Below are 13,513 nucleotides of genomic sequence, written 5' to 3'. Positions count from 1 at the left end.
AAACTGTCATTGACCCAAAAATGCCAAGTGACTATATTGGATCCAACAGCATTCCACACTTGGCACTGGTAACAAACGTTTGTCAGTTGAGTTTTTCAATCGATTGCCTCCAAGTCTGTGATGGTGGGAAATGATCAAAAAGCTCATCTACATATGAAGGAACTGTACCTGGACATTGATCAAAAGGCGCAGTTGGATCTTATATGTTATCTGCTCAGACTCAGTAAAATCTTAACTTTTCTTTCAATATCTACCAATGTGTGTTGCATTCTCATGCCTCCTACAGTCATGGAAAAACCGATTCTGTTGCATGTCATTCAATACAAGCTATGCTCTAACAATTATATACCGTGTTGCCACAAATCTTTGGTTTTCTCACAAATAAAATCATTGTGAGAATCGTGACAAAAAGGTTAAAATACAGGGGGTCTTCGGTTCCATGGTGTAATGGTTAGCACTCTGGACTCTGAATCCAGCGATCTGAGTTCAAGTCTCAGTGGAACCAAATTGGTTAAATGCTTCTCAAGTGTTCTGTCACAAGAAGACAATTGGTGAGAAAATTTATAATCATTAAGTATTTCATATTCTCTGCAAATCTTTGAAAGTTTTTTCATTAGTTTCTGAAAAATGTCTTAGGACATTATTGATTGCCTCTTGCAATGCATTAATTGATTTTGGAGATGGAACCAAGGGTCTTATTATGCTCTTCGTAATACTGTATCGAATGAGAACGGATGCTGACATTCACAAATCAAACTTCCAATCTTGCAAATATCCACTATGTTTAATGCAAGTGATGGTCTCTACACAAGAATTTTGCCCTTTGCAAATGGTTGCTAGTATTTCACTGATTGATATTTTGACCATTGTGGGATTGCTGCGGGAATGGTTCCAAGTCCTCAATTTATGGATCTATGAACAAGCACATTGCAGTCCAGTCATATTTAGTATTCTTTCCACTATACTCTCAAAGTTCTAGGGTTTCATGGTGTAATGGTCAGCACTCTGGACTTTGAATCCAGCGATCTGAGTTCAAATCTCAGTGAAACCTTTGCCTGTTTTGATATCTAGGACAATCAATGGTGTCCAAGATTTCTCTTTGAAATTTTCATTGAAGGAATCATGAAATGTATTACTTGATTTGAAATGATGAAATGAGAAATTGTCTTTTTTCAAAATGCTAACCAATTCAAAGTGTTTCTCCCACTCATAGACTTTGCTGAAACCCGGGATTGAACCAGGGACCTTTAGATCTTCAGTCTAACGCTCTCCCAACTGAGCTATTCCAGCGGACAAAACTGTTCATTGACCCAAAAATGCCAAGTGACTATATTGGATCCAACAGCATTCCACACTTGGCACTGGTAACAAACGTTTGTCAGTTGAGTTTTTCAATCGATTGCCTCCAAGTCTGTGATGGTGGGAAATGATCAAAAAGCTCATCTACATATGAAGGAACTGTACCTGGACATTGATCAAAAGGCGCAGTTGGATCTTATATGTTATCTGCTCAGACTCAGTAAAATCTTAACTTTTCTTTCAATATCTACCAATGTGTGTTGCATTCTCATGCCTCCTACAGTCATGGAAAAACCGATTCTGTTGCATGTCATTCAATAAAAGCTATGCTCTAACAATTATATACCGTGTTTCCACAAATCTTTGGTTTCTCACAAATAAAATCATTGTGAGAATCGTGACAAAAAGGTTACAATACAGCGGGTCTTCGGTTCCATGGTGTAATGGTTAGCACTCTGGACTCTGAATCCAGCGATCTGAGTTCAAGTCTCAGTGGAACCAAATTGGTTAAATGCTTCTCAAGTGTTTTGTCACAAGAAGACAATTGGTGAGGAAATTTATATTCATTAAGTATTTCATATTCTCTGCAAATCTTTGAAAGTTTTTTCATTTGTTTCTGAAAAATGTCTTAGGACATTATTGATTGCCTCTTGCAATGCATTAATTGATTTTGGAGATGGAACCAAGGGTCTTATTATGCTCTTCGTAATTCTGTATCGAATGAGAACGGATGCTGACATTCACAAATCAAACTTCCAATCTTGCAAATATCCACTTTGTTTAATGCAAGTGATGGTCTCTACACAAGAATTTTGCCCTTTGCAAATGGTTGCTAGTATTTCACTGATTGATATTTTGACCATTGTGGGATTGCTGCGGGAATAGTTCCAAATCCTCAATTTATGGATCTATGAACAAGCACATTGCAGTCCAGTCATATTTAGTATTCTTTCCGCTATACTCTCAAAGTTCTAGGGTTTCATGGTGTAATGGTCAGCACTCTGGACTTTGAATCCAGCGATCTGAGTTCAAATCTCAGTGAAACCTTTGCCTGTTTTGATATCTAGGACAATCAATGGTGCCCAAGTTTTCTCTTTGAAAATTTCATTGAAGGAATCATGAAATGTATTACTTGATTTGAAATGATGAAATGAGAAATTGTCTTTTTTCAAAATGCAAACCAATTCAAAGTGTTTCTCCCACTCATAGACTTTGCTGAAACCCGGGATTGAACCAGGGACCTTTAGATCTTCAGTCTAACGCTCTCCCAACTGAGCTATTCCAGCAGACAAAACTGTTCATTCACCCAAAAATGCCAAGTGACTATATGAGGTCCAACAGCATTCCACACTTGGCACTGGTAACAAACGTTTGTCAGTTGAGTTTTTCAGTTGATTGCCTCCAAGTCTGTGATGGTGGGAAATGATCAAAAAGCTCATCTACATATGAAGGAACTGTACCTGGACATTGATCAAAAGGCGCAGTTGGATCTTATATGTTATCTGCTCAGACTCAGTAAAATCTTAACTTTTCTTTCAATATCTACCAATGTGTGTTGCATTCTCATGCCTCCTACAGTCATGGAAAAACCGATTCTGTTGCATGTCATTCAATACAAGCTATGCTCTAACAATTATATACCGTGTTGCCACAAATCTTTGGTTTTCTCACAAATAAAATCATTGTGAGAATCGTGACAAAAAGGTTAAAATACAGGGGGTCTTCGGTTCCATGGTGTAATGGTTAGCACTCTGGACTCTGAATCCAGCGATCTGAGTTCAAGTCTCAGTGGAACCAAATTGGTTAAATGCTTCTCAAGTGTTCTGTCACAAGAAGACAATTGGTGAGAAAGTTTATAATCATTAAGTATTTCATATTCTCTGCAAATCTTTGAAAGTTTTTTCATTAGTTTCTGAAAAATGTCTTAGGACATTATTGATTGCCTCTTGCAATGCATTAATTGATTTTGGAGATGGAACCAAGGGTCTTATTATGCTCTTCGTAATACTGTATCGAATGAGAACGGATGCTGACATTCACAAATCAAACTTCCAATCTTGCAAATATCCACTTTGTTTAATGCAAGTGATGGTCTCTACACAAGAATTTTGCCCTTTGCAAATGGTTGCTAGTATTTCACTGATTGATATTTTGACCATTGTGGGATTGCTGCGGGAATGGTTCCAAGTCCTCAATTTATGGATCTATGAACAAGCACATTGCAGTCCAGTCATATTTAGTATTCTTTCCACTATACTCTCAAAGTTCTAGGGTTTCATGGTGTAATGGTCAGCACTCTGGACTTTGAATCCAGCGATCTGAGTTCAAATCTCAGTGAAACCTTTGCCTGTTTTGATATCTAGGACAATCAATGGTGTCCAAGATTTCTCTTTGAAATTTTCATTGAAGGAATCATGAAATGTATTACTTGATTTGAAATGATGAAATGAGAAATTGTCTTTTTTCAAAATGTAAACCAATTCAAAGTGTTTCTCCCACTCATAGACTTTGCTGAAACCCGGGATTGAACCAGGGACCTTTAGATCTTCAGTCTAACGCTCTCCCAACTGAGCTATCCCAGCTGACAAAACTGTTCATTGACCCAAAAATGCCAAGTGACTATATTGGATCCAACAGCATTCCACACTTGGCACTGGTAACAAACGTTTGTCAGTTGAGTTTTTCAATCGATTGCCTCCAAGTCTGTGATGGTGGGAAATGATCAAAAAGCTCATCTACATATGAAGGAACTGTACCTGGACATTGATCAAAAGGCGCAGTTGGATCTTATATGTTATCTGCTCAGACTCAGTAAAATCTTAACTTTTCTTTCAATATCTACCAATGTGTGTTGCATTCTCATGCCTCCTACAGTCATGGAAAAACCGATTCTGTTGCATGTCATTCAATACAAGCTATGCTCTAACAATTATATACCGTGTTTCCACAAATCTTTGGTTTCTCACAAATAAAATCATTGTGAGAATCGTGACAAAAAGGTTAAAATACAGAGGGTCTTCGGTTCCATGGTGTAATGGTTAGCACTCTGAATCCAGCGATCTGAGTTCAAGTCTCAGTGGAACCAAATTGGTTAAATGCTTCTCAAGTGTTTTGTCACAAGAAGACAATTGGTGAGGAAATTTATAATCATTAAGTATTTCATATTCTCTGCAAATCTTTGAAAGTTTTTTCATTTGTTTCTGAAAAATGTCTTAGGACATTATTGATTGCCTCTTGCAATGCATTAATTGATTTTGGAGATGGAACCAAGGGTCTTATTATGCTCTTCGTAATTCTGTATCGAATGAGAACGGATGCTGACATTCACAAATCAAACTTCCAATCTTGCAAATATCCACTTTGTTTAATGCAAGTGATGGTCTCTACACAAGAATTTTGCCCTTTGCAAATGGTTGCTAGTATTTCACTGATTGATATTTTGACCATTGTGGGATTGCAGCGGGAATAGTTCCAAATCCTCAATTTATGGATCTATGAACAAGCACATTGCAGTCCAGTCATATTTAGTATTCTTTCCGCTATACTCTTAAAGTTCTAGGGTTTCATGGTGTAATGGTCAGCACTCTGGACTTTGAATCCAGCGATCTGAGTTCAAATCTCAGTGAAACCTTTGCCTGTTTTGATATCTAGGACAATCAATGGTGCCCAAGATTTCTCTTTGAAAATTTCATTGAAGGAATCATGAAATGTATTACTTGATTTGAAATGATGAAATGAGAAATTGTCTTTTTTCAAAATGCTAACCAATTCAAAGTGTTTCTCCCACTCATAGACTTTGCTGAAACCCGGGATTGAACCAGGGACCTTTAGATCTTCAGTCTAACGCTCTCCCAACTGAGCTATTCCAGCAGACAAAACTGTTCATTCACCCAAAAATGCCAAGTGACTATATGAGGTCCAACAGCATTCCACACTTGGCACTGGTAACAAACGTTTGTCAGTTGAGTTTTTCAGTTGATTGCCTCCAAGTCTGTGATGGTGGGAAATGATCAAAAAGCTCATCTACATATGAAGGAACTGTACCTGGACATTGATCAAAAGGCGCAGTTGGATCTTATATGTTATCTGCTCAGACTCAGTAAAATCTTAACTTTTCTTTCAATATCTACCAATGTGTGTTGCATTCTCATGCCTCCTACAGTCATGGAAAAACCGATTCTGTTGCATGTCATTCAATACAAGCTATGCTCTAACAATTATATACCGTGTTGCCACAAATCTTTGGTTTTCTCACAAATAAAATCATTGTGAGAATCGTGACAAAAAGGTTAAAATACAGGGGGTCTTCGGTTCCATGGTGTAATGGTTAGCACTCTGGACTCTGAATCCAGCGATCTGAGTTCAAGTCTCAGTGGAACCAAATTGGTTAAATGCTTCTCAAGTGTTCTGTCACAAGAAGACAATTGGTGAGAAAATTTATAATCATTAAGTATTTCATATTCTCTGCAAATCTTTGAAAGTTTTTTCATTAGTTTCTGAAAAATGTCTTAGGACATTATTGATTGCCTCTTGCAATGCATTAATTGATTTTGGAGATGGAACCAAGGGTCTTATTATGCTCTTCGTAATACTGTATCGAATGAGAACGGATGCTGACATTCACAAATCAAACTTCCAATCTTGCAAATATCCACTATGTTTAATGCAAGTGATGGTCTCTACACAAGAATTTTGCCCTTTGCAAATGGTTGCTAGTATTTCACTGATTGATATTTTGACCATTGTGGGATTGCTGCGGGAATGGTTCCAAGTCCTCAATTTATGGATCTATGAACAAGCACATTGCAGTCCAGTCATATTTAGTATTCTTTCCACTATACTCTCAAAGTTCTAGGGTTTCATGGTGTAATGGTCAGCACTCTGGACTTTGAATCCAGCGATCTGAGTTCAAATCTCAGTGAAACCTTTGCCTGTTTTGATATCTAGGACAATCAATGGTGTCCAAGATTTCTCTTTGAAATTTTCATTGAAGGAATCATGAAATGTATTACTTGATTTGAAATGATGAAATGAGAAATTGTCTTTTTTCAAAATGCTAACCAATTCAAAGTGTTTCTCCCACTCATAGACTTTGCTGAAACCCGGGATTGAACCAGGGACCTTTAGATCTTCAGTCTAACGCTCTCCCAACTGAGCTATTCCAGCGGACAAAACTGTTCATTCACCCAAAAATGCCAAGTGACTATATTGGATCCAACAGCATTCCACACTTGGCACTGGTAACAAACGTTTGTCAGTTGAGTTTTTCAATCGATTGCCTCCAAGTCTGTGATGGTGGGAAATGATCAAAAAGCTCATCTACATATGAAGGAACTGTACCTGGACATTGATCAAAAGGCGCAGTTGGATCTTATATGTTATCTGCTCAGACTCAGTAAAATCTTAACTTTTCTTTCAATATCTACCAATGTGTGTTGCATTCTCATGCCTCCTACAGTCATGGAAAAACCGATTCTGTTGCATGTCATTCAATAAAAGCTATGCTCTAACAATTATATACCGTGTTTCCACAAATCTTTGGTTTCTCACAAATAAAATCATTGTGAGAATCGTGACAAAAAGGTTAAAATACAGCGGGTCTTCGGTTCCATGGTGTAATGGTTAGCACTCTGGACTCTGAATCCAGCGATCTGAGTTCAAGTCTCAGTGGAACCAAATTGGTTAAATGCTTCTCAAGTGTTCTGTCACAAGAAGACAATTGGTGAGGAAATTTATAATCATTAAGTATTTCATATTCTCTGCAAATCTTTGAAAGTTTTTTCATTTGTTTCTGAAAAATGTCTTAGGACATTATTGATTGCCTCTTGCAATGCATTAATTGATTTTGGAGATGGAACCAAGGGTCTTATTATGCTCTTCGTAATTCTGTATCGAATGAGAACGGATGCTGACATTCACAAATCAAACTTCCAATCTTGCAAATATCCACTTTGTTTAATGCAAGTGATGGTCTCTACACAAGAATTTTGCCCTTTGCAAATGGTTGCTAGTATTTCACTGATTTATATTTTGACCATTGTGGGATTGCTGCGGGAATAGTTCCAAATCCTCAATTTATGGATCTATGAACAAGCACATTGCAGTCCAGTCATATTTAGTATTCTTTCCGCTATACTCTCAAAGTTCTAGGGTTTCATGGTGTAATGGTCAGCACTCTGGACTTTGAATCCAGCGATCTGAGTTCAAATCTCAGTGAAACCTTTGCCTGTTTTGATATCTAGGACAATCAATGGTGCCCAAGATTTCTCTTTGAAAATTTCATTGAAGGAATCATGAAATGTATTACTTGATTTAAAATGATGAAATGAGAAATTGTCTTTTTTCAAAATGCTAACCAATTCAAAGTGTTTCTCCCACTCATAGACTTTGCTGAAACCCGGGATTGAACCAGGGACCTTTAGATCTTCAGTCTAACGCTCTCCCAACTGAGCTATTCCAGTAGAAAAAACTGTTCATTCACCCAAAAATGCCAAGTGACTATATGAGGTCCAACAGCATTCCACACTTGGCACTGGTAACAAACGTTTGTCAGTTGAGTTTTTCAGTTGATTGCCTCCAAGTCTGTGATGGTGGGAAATGATCAAAAAGCTCATCTACATATGAAGGAACTGTACCTGGACATTGATCAAAAGGCGCAGTTGGATCTTATATGTTATCTGCTCAGACTCAGTAAAATCTTAACTTTTCTTTCAATATCTACCAATGTGTGTTGCATTCTCATGCCTCCTACAGTCATGGAAAAACCGATTCTGTTGCATGTCATTCAATACAAGCTATGCTCTAACAATTATATACCGTGTTGCCACAAATCTTTGGTTTTCTCACAAATAAAATCATTGTGAGAATCGTGACAAAAAGGTTAAAATACAGGGGGTCTTCGGTTCCATGGTGTAATGGTTAAAACTCTGGACTCTGAATCCAGCGATCTGAGTTCAAGTCTCAGTGGAACCAAATTGGTTAAATGCTTCTCAAGTGTTCTGTCACAAGAAGACAATTGGTGAGGAAATTTATAATCATTAAGTATTTCATATTCTCTGCAAATCTTTGAAAGTTTTTTCATTTGTTTCTGAAAAATGTCTTAGGACATTATTGATTGCCTCTTGCAATGCATTAATTGATTTTGGAGATGGAACCAAGGGTCTTATTATGCTCTTCGTAATACTGTATCGAATGAGAACGGATGCTGACATTCACAAATCAAACTTCCAATCTTGCAAATATCCACTATGTTTAATGCAAGTGATGGTCTCTACACAAGAATTTTGCCCTTTGCAAATGGTTGCTAGTATTTCACTGATTGATATTTTGACCATTGTGGGATTGCTGCGGGAATGGCTCCAAGTCCTCAATTTATGGATCTATGAACAAGCACATTGCAGTCCAGTCATATTTAGTATTCTTTCCACTATACTCTCAAAGTTCTAGGGTTTCATGGTGTAATGGTCAGCACTCTGGACTTTGAATCCAGCGATCTGAGTTCAAATCTCAGTGAAACCTTTGCCTGTTTTGATATCTAGGACAATCAATGGTGTCCAAGATTTCTCTTTGAAATTTTCATTGAAGGAATCATGAAATGTATTACTTGATTTGAAATGATGAAATGAGAAATTGTCTTTTTTCAAAATGCTAACCAATTCAAAGTGTTTCTCCCACTCATAGACTTTGCTGAAACCCGGGATTGAACCAGGGACCTTTAGATCTTCAGTCTAACGCTCTCCCAACTGAGCTATTCCAGCGGACAAAACTGTTCATTGACCCAAAAATGCCAAGTGACTATATTGGATCCAACAGCATTCCACACTTGGCACTGGTAACAAACGTTTGTCAGTTGAGTTTTTCAATCGATTGCCTCCAAGTCTGTGATGGTGGGAAATGATCAAAAAGCTCATCTACATATGAAGGAACTGTACCTGGACATTGATCAAAAGGCGCAGTTGGATCTTATATGTTATCTGCTCAGACTCAGTAAAATCTTAACTTTTCTTTCAATATCTACCAATGTGTGTTGCATTCTCATGCCTCCTACAGTCATGGAAAAACCGATTCTGTTGCATGTCATTCAATAAAAGCTATGCTCTAACAATTATATACCGTGTTGCCACAAATCTTTGGTTTCTCACAAATAAAATCATTGTGAGAATCGTGACAAAAAGGTTAAAATACAGCGGGTCTTCGGTTCCATGGTGTAATGGTTAGCACTCTGGACTCTGAATCCAGCGATCTGAGTTCAAGTCTCAGTGGAACCAAATTGGTTAAATGCTTCTCAAGTGTTCTGTCACCAAGAAGACAATTGGTGAGGAAATTTATAATCATTAAGTATTTCATATTCTCTGCAAATCTTTGAAAGTTTTTTCATTTGTTTCTGAAAAATGTCTTAGGACATTATTGATTGCCTCTTGCAATGCATTAATTGATTTTGGAGATGGAACCAAGGGTCTTATTATGCTCTTCGTAATACTGTATCGAATGAGAACGGATGCTGACATTCACAAATCAAACTTCCAATCTTGCAAATATCCACTTTGTTTAATGCAAGTGATGGTCTCTACACAAGAATTTTGCCCTTTGCAAATGGTTGCTAGTATTTCACTGATTGATATTTTGACCATTGTGGGATTGCTGCGGGAATGGTTCCAAGTCCTCAATTTATGGATCTATGAACAAGCACATTGCAGTCCAGTCATATTTAGTAGTCTTTCTACTATACTCTCAAAGTTCTAGGGTTTCATGGTGTAATGGTCAGAACTCTGGACTTTGAATCCAGCGAGCTGAGTTCAAATCTCAGTGAAACCTTTGCCAGTTTTGATATCTATGACAATCAATGGTGTCCAAGATTTCTCTTTGAAATTTTCATTGAAGGAATCATGAGATGTATTACTTGATTTGAAATGATGAAATGAGAAATTGTCTTTTTTCAAAATGCTAACCAATGCAAAGTGATTCTCCCACTCATAGACTTTGCTGAAACGCAGGATTGAACCAGGGACCTTTAGATCTTCAGTCTAACGCTCTCCCAACTGAGCTATTCCCGCTGACAAAACTGTTCATTCACCCAAAAATGCCAAGTGACTATATTGGATCCAACAGCATTCCACACTTGGCACTGGTAACAAAAGTTTGTCAGTTGAGTTTTTCAATTGATTGCCTCCAAGTCTGTGATGGTGGGAAATGATCAAAAAGCTCATCTACATATGAAGGAACTGTACCTGGACATTGATCAAAAGGCGCAGTTGGATCTTATTCGTTATCTGCTCAGACTCAGTAAAATCTTAACTTTTCTTTCAATATCTACCAATGTGTGTTGCATTCTCATGCCTCCTACAGTCATGGAAAAACCGATTCTGTTGCATGTCATTCAATACAAGCTATGCTCTAATAATTATATACCGTGTTGCCACAAATCTTTGGTTTCTCACAAATAAAATCATTGTGAGAATCGTGACAAAAAGGTTGAAATACAGCAGGTCATCGGTTCCATGGTGTAATGGTTAGCACTCTGGACTCTGAATCCAGCGATCTGAGTTCAACTCTCAGTGGAACCAAATTGGTCCAATGCTTCTCAAGTGTTCTGTCACAATAAGACAATTTGTGAGGAAATTTATAATCATTAAGTAATTCATATTCTCTGCAAATCTTTGAAAGTTTTTTCATTTGTTTCTGAAAAATGTCTTAGGACATTATTGATTGCCTCTTGCAATGCATTAATTGATTTTGGAGATGGAACCAAGGCTCTTATTATGCTCTTCGTAATACTGTATCGAATGAGAACGGATGCTGACATTCACAAATCAAACTTCCAATCTTGCAAATATCCACTTTGTTTAATGCAAGTGATGGTCTCTACACAAGAATTTTGCCCTTTGCAAATGGTTGCTAGTATTTCACTGATTGATATTTTGACCATTGTGGGATTGCTGCGGGAATAGTTCCAAATCCTCAAATTATGGATCTATGAACAAGCACATTGCAGTCCAGTCATATTTAGTATTCTTTCCGCTATACTCTCAAGGTACTAGGGTTTCATGGTGTAATGGTCAGCACTCTGGACTTTGAATCCAGAGATCTGAGTTTAAATCTCAGTGAAACCTTTGCCTGTTTTGATATCTAGGACAATCAATGGTGCCCAAGATTTCTCTTTGAAATTTTCATTGAAGGAATCATGAAATGTATTACTTGATTTGAAATGTTGAAATGAGAAATTGTCTTTTTTCAAAATGCTAACCAATGCAAAGTGTTTCTCCCACTCATAGACTTTGCTGAAACGCAGGATTGAACCAGGGACCTTTAGATCTTCAGTCTAACGCTCTCCCAACTGAGCTATTCCCGCTGACAAAACTGTTCATTCACCCAAAAATGCCAAGTGACTATATTGGATCCAACAGCATTCCACACTTGGCACTGGTAACAAAAGTTTGTCAGTTGAGTTTTTCAATTGATTGCCTCCAAGTCTGTGATGGTGGGAAATGATCAAAAAGCTCATCTACATATGAAGGAACTGTACCTGGACATTGATCAAAAGGCGCAGTTGGATCTTATTCGTTATCTGCTCAGACTCAGTAAAATCTTAACTTTTCTTTCAATATCTACCAATGTGTGTTGCATTCTCATGCCTCCTACAGTCATGGAAAAACCGATTCTGTTGCATGTCATTCAATACAAGCTATGCTCTAATAATTATATACCGTGTTGCCACAAATCTTTGGTTTCTCACAAATAAAATCATTGTGAGAATCGTGACAAAAAGGTTGAAATACAGCAGGTCATCGGTTCCATGGTGTAATGGTTAGCACTCTGGACTCTGAATCCAGCGATCTGAGTTCAACTCTCAGTGGAACCAAATTGGTCCAATGCTTCTCAAGTGTTCTGTCACAATAAGACAATTTGTGAGGAAATTTATAATCATTAAGTAATTCATATTCTCTGCAAATCTTTGAAAGTTTTTTCATTTGTTTCTGAAAAATGTCTTAGGACATTATTGATTGCCTCTTGCAATGCATTAATTGATTTTGGAGATGGAACCAAGGCTCTTATTATGCTCTTCGTAATACTGTATCGAATGAGAACGGATGCTGACATTCACAAATCAAACTTCCAATCTTGCAAATATCCACTTTGTTTAATGCAAGTGATGGTCTCTACACAAGAATTTTGCCCTTTGCAAATGGTTGCTAGTATTTCACTGATTGATATTTTGACCATTGTGGGATTGCTGCGGGAATAGTTCCAAATCCTCAAATTATGGATCTATGAACAAGCACATTGCAGTCCAGTCATATTTAGTATTCTTTCCGCTATACTCTCAAGGTACTAGGGTTTCATGGTGTAATGGTCAGCACTCTGGACTTTGAATCCAGAGATCTGAGTTTAAATCTCAGTGAAACCTTTGCCTGTTTTGATATCTAGGACAATCAATGGTGCCCAAGATTTCTCTTTGAAATTTTCATTGAAGGAATCATGAAATGTATTACTTGATTTGAAATGTTGAAATGAGAAATTGTCTTTTTTCAAAATGCTAACCAATGCAAAGTGTTTCTCCCACTCATAGACTTTGCTGAAACCCGGGATTGAACCAGGGACCTTTAGATCTTCAGTCTAACGCTCTCCAAACTGAGCTATTCCAGCAGACAAAACTATTCATTCACCCAAAAATGACAAGTGACTATATTGGATCCAACAGCATTCCACACTTGGCACTGGTAACAAACGTTTGTCAGTTGAGTTTTTCAGTTGATTGCCTCCAAGTCTGTGATGGTGGGCAATGATCAAAAAGCTCATCTACATATGAAGGAACTGTACCTGGACATTGATCAAAAGGCGCAGTTGGATCGTATACGTTATCTGCTCAGACTCAGTAAAATCTTAACTTTTCTTTCAATATCTACCAATGTGTGTTGCATTCTCATGCCTACTACAGTCATGGAAAAACCGATTCTGTTGCATGTCATTCAATACAAGCTATGCTCTAATAATTATATACCGTGTTGCCACAAATCTTTGGTTTCTCACAAATAAAATCATTGTGAGAATCGTGACAAAAAGGTTGAAATACAGCAGGTCATCGGTTCCATGGTGTAATGGTTAGCACTCTGGACTCTGAATCCAGCGATCTGAGTTCAAGTCTCAGTGGAACCAAATTGGTTTAATGCTTCTCAAGTGTTCTGTCACAAGAAGACAATTGGTGAGGAAATTTATA

At 37.5% G+C, this 13,513-nt stretch overlaps 30 non-coding genes across 30 annotated transcripts; 20 read left to right on the top strand and 10 right to left on the bottom strand.

Moving 5' to 3' along the window:
- Positions 1-433: 433 nt before the first annotated feature.
- On the top strand, positions 434-505 carry trnaq-cug (transfer RNA glutamine (anticodon CUG)). Its single transcript has one exon. It is a non-coding gene; the product is annotated as a tRNA-Gln (tRNA).
- Positions 506-979: 474 nt separating this feature from the next.
- On the top strand, positions 980-1,051 carry trnaq-uug (transfer RNA glutamine (anticodon UUG)). The gene has a single exon. It is a non-coding gene; the product is annotated as a tRNA-Gln (tRNA).
- A 166-nt stretch (positions 1,052-1,217) lies between these two features.
- trnaf-gaa (transfer RNA phenylalanine (anticodon GAA)) lies at positions 1,218-1,290 on the bottom strand. Its single transcript has one exon. It is a non-coding gene; the product is annotated as a tRNA-Phe (tRNA).
- A 438-nt stretch (positions 1,291-1,728) lies between these two features.
- trnaq-cug (transfer RNA glutamine (anticodon CUG)) lies at positions 1,729-1,800 on the top strand. The gene has a single exon. It is a non-coding gene; the product is annotated as a tRNA-Gln (tRNA).
- Positions 1,801-2,274: 474 nt separating this feature from the next.
- Positions 2,275-2,346, top strand: trnaq-uug (transfer RNA glutamine (anticodon UUG)). The gene has a single exon. It is a non-coding gene; the product is annotated as a tRNA-Gln (tRNA).
- Positions 2,347-2,512: 166 nt separating this feature from the next.
- On the bottom strand, positions 2,513-2,585 carry trnaf-gaa (transfer RNA phenylalanine (anticodon GAA)). Its single transcript has one exon. It is a non-coding gene; the product is annotated as a tRNA-Phe (tRNA).
- A 439-nt stretch (positions 2,586-3,024) lies between these two features.
- On the top strand, positions 3,025-3,096 carry trnaq-cug (transfer RNA glutamine (anticodon CUG)). The gene has a single exon. It is a non-coding gene; the product is annotated as a tRNA-Gln (tRNA).
- Positions 3,097-3,570: 474 nt separating this feature from the next.
- On the top strand, positions 3,571-3,642 carry trnaq-uug (transfer RNA glutamine (anticodon UUG)). The gene has a single exon. It is a non-coding gene; the product is annotated as a tRNA-Gln (tRNA).
- Positions 3,643-3,808: 166 nt separating this feature from the next.
- Positions 3,809-3,881, bottom strand: trnaf-gaa (transfer RNA phenylalanine (anticodon GAA)). The gene has a single exon. It is a non-coding gene; the product is annotated as a tRNA-Phe (tRNA).
- Positions 3,882-4,858: 977 nt separating this feature from the next.
- trnaq-uug (transfer RNA glutamine (anticodon UUG)) lies at positions 4,859-4,930 on the top strand. Its single transcript has one exon. It is a non-coding gene; the product is annotated as a tRNA-Gln (tRNA).
- A 166-nt stretch (positions 4,931-5,096) lies between these two features.
- trnaf-gaa (transfer RNA phenylalanine (anticodon GAA)) lies at positions 5,097-5,169 on the bottom strand. Its single transcript has one exon. It is a non-coding gene; the product is annotated as a tRNA-Phe (tRNA).
- A 439-nt stretch (positions 5,170-5,608) lies between these two features.
- Positions 5,609-5,680, top strand: trnaq-cug (transfer RNA glutamine (anticodon CUG)). The gene has a single exon. It is a non-coding gene; the product is annotated as a tRNA-Gln (tRNA).
- Positions 5,681-6,154: 474 nt separating this feature from the next.
- trnaq-uug (transfer RNA glutamine (anticodon UUG)) lies at positions 6,155-6,226 on the top strand. Its single transcript has one exon. It is a non-coding gene; the product is annotated as a tRNA-Gln (tRNA).
- A 166-nt stretch (positions 6,227-6,392) lies between these two features.
- Positions 6,393-6,465, bottom strand: trnaf-gaa (transfer RNA phenylalanine (anticodon GAA)). The gene has a single exon. It is a non-coding gene; the product is annotated as a tRNA-Phe (tRNA).
- A 438-nt stretch (positions 6,466-6,903) lies between these two features.
- On the top strand, positions 6,904-6,975 carry trnaq-cug (transfer RNA glutamine (anticodon CUG)). The gene has a single exon. It is a non-coding gene; the product is annotated as a tRNA-Gln (tRNA).
- A 474-nt stretch (positions 6,976-7,449) lies between these two features.
- Positions 7,450-7,521, top strand: trnaq-uug (transfer RNA glutamine (anticodon UUG)). The gene has a single exon. It is a non-coding gene; the product is annotated as a tRNA-Gln (tRNA).
- A 166-nt stretch (positions 7,522-7,687) lies between these two features.
- On the bottom strand, positions 7,688-7,760 carry trnaf-gaa (transfer RNA phenylalanine (anticodon GAA)). Its single transcript has one exon. It is a non-coding gene; the product is annotated as a tRNA-Phe (tRNA).
- Positions 7,761-8,199: 439 nt separating this feature from the next.
- Positions 8,200-8,271, top strand: trnaq-cug (transfer RNA glutamine (anticodon CUG)). The gene has a single exon. It is a non-coding gene; the product is annotated as a tRNA-Gln (tRNA).
- Positions 8,272-8,745: 474 nt separating this feature from the next.
- On the top strand, positions 8,746-8,817 carry trnaq-uug (transfer RNA glutamine (anticodon UUG)). Its single transcript has one exon. It is a non-coding gene; the product is annotated as a tRNA-Gln (tRNA).
- A 166-nt stretch (positions 8,818-8,983) lies between these two features.
- trnaf-gaa (transfer RNA phenylalanine (anticodon GAA)) lies at positions 8,984-9,056 on the bottom strand. The gene has a single exon. It is a non-coding gene; the product is annotated as a tRNA-Phe (tRNA).
- Positions 9,057-9,494: 438 nt separating this feature from the next.
- On the top strand, positions 9,495-9,566 carry trnaq-cug (transfer RNA glutamine (anticodon CUG)). Its single transcript has one exon. It is a non-coding gene; the product is annotated as a tRNA-Gln (tRNA).
- Positions 9,567-10,041: 475 nt separating this feature from the next.
- Positions 10,042-10,113, top strand: trnaq-uug (transfer RNA glutamine (anticodon UUG)). Its single transcript has one exon. It is a non-coding gene; the product is annotated as a tRNA-Gln (tRNA).
- A 166-nt stretch (positions 10,114-10,279) lies between these two features.
- On the bottom strand, positions 10,280-10,352 carry trnaf-gaa (transfer RNA phenylalanine (anticodon GAA)). The gene has a single exon. It is a non-coding gene; the product is annotated as a tRNA-Phe (tRNA).
- A 438-nt stretch (positions 10,353-10,790) lies between these two features.
- trnaq-cug (transfer RNA glutamine (anticodon CUG)) lies at positions 10,791-10,862 on the top strand. The gene has a single exon. It is a non-coding gene; the product is annotated as a tRNA-Gln (tRNA).
- A 474-nt stretch (positions 10,863-11,336) lies between these two features.
- Positions 11,337-11,408, top strand: trnaq-uug (transfer RNA glutamine (anticodon UUG)). Its single transcript has one exon. It is a non-coding gene; the product is annotated as a tRNA-Gln (tRNA).
- Positions 11,409-11,574: 166 nt separating this feature from the next.
- On the bottom strand, positions 11,575-11,647 carry trnaf-gaa (transfer RNA phenylalanine (anticodon GAA)). The gene has a single exon. It is a non-coding gene; the product is annotated as a tRNA-Phe (tRNA).
- A 438-nt stretch (positions 11,648-12,085) lies between these two features.
- trnaq-cug (transfer RNA glutamine (anticodon CUG)) lies at positions 12,086-12,157 on the top strand. The gene has a single exon. It is a non-coding gene; the product is annotated as a tRNA-Gln (tRNA).
- Positions 12,158-12,631: 474 nt separating this feature from the next.
- Positions 12,632-12,703, top strand: trnaq-uug (transfer RNA glutamine (anticodon UUG)). Its single transcript has one exon. It is a non-coding gene; the product is annotated as a tRNA-Gln (tRNA).
- A 166-nt stretch (positions 12,704-12,869) lies between these two features.
- On the bottom strand, positions 12,870-12,942 carry trnaf-gaa (transfer RNA phenylalanine (anticodon GAA)). The gene has a single exon. It is a non-coding gene; the product is annotated as a tRNA-Phe (tRNA).
- A 438-nt stretch (positions 12,943-13,380) lies between these two features.
- Positions 13,381-13,452, top strand: trnaq-cug (transfer RNA glutamine (anticodon CUG)). The gene has a single exon. It is a non-coding gene; the product is annotated as a tRNA-Gln (tRNA).
- Positions 13,453-13,513: the final 61 nt, after the last annotated feature.

This window comes from Nothobranchius furzeri, chromosome 2, assembly GCF_043380555.1.
Source record: "Nothobranchius furzeri strain GRZ-AD chromosome 2, NfurGRZ-RIMD1, whole genome shotgun sequence".
Classification (NCBI taxonomy): domain Eukaryota; kingdom Metazoa; phylum Chordata; class Actinopteri; order Cyprinodontiformes; family Nothobranchiidae; genus Nothobranchius; species Nothobranchius furzeri.
The sequence above is the reverse complement of the archived record's forward strand: the minus strand, read 5'-3'. Positions and strand labels throughout refer to the sequence as shown.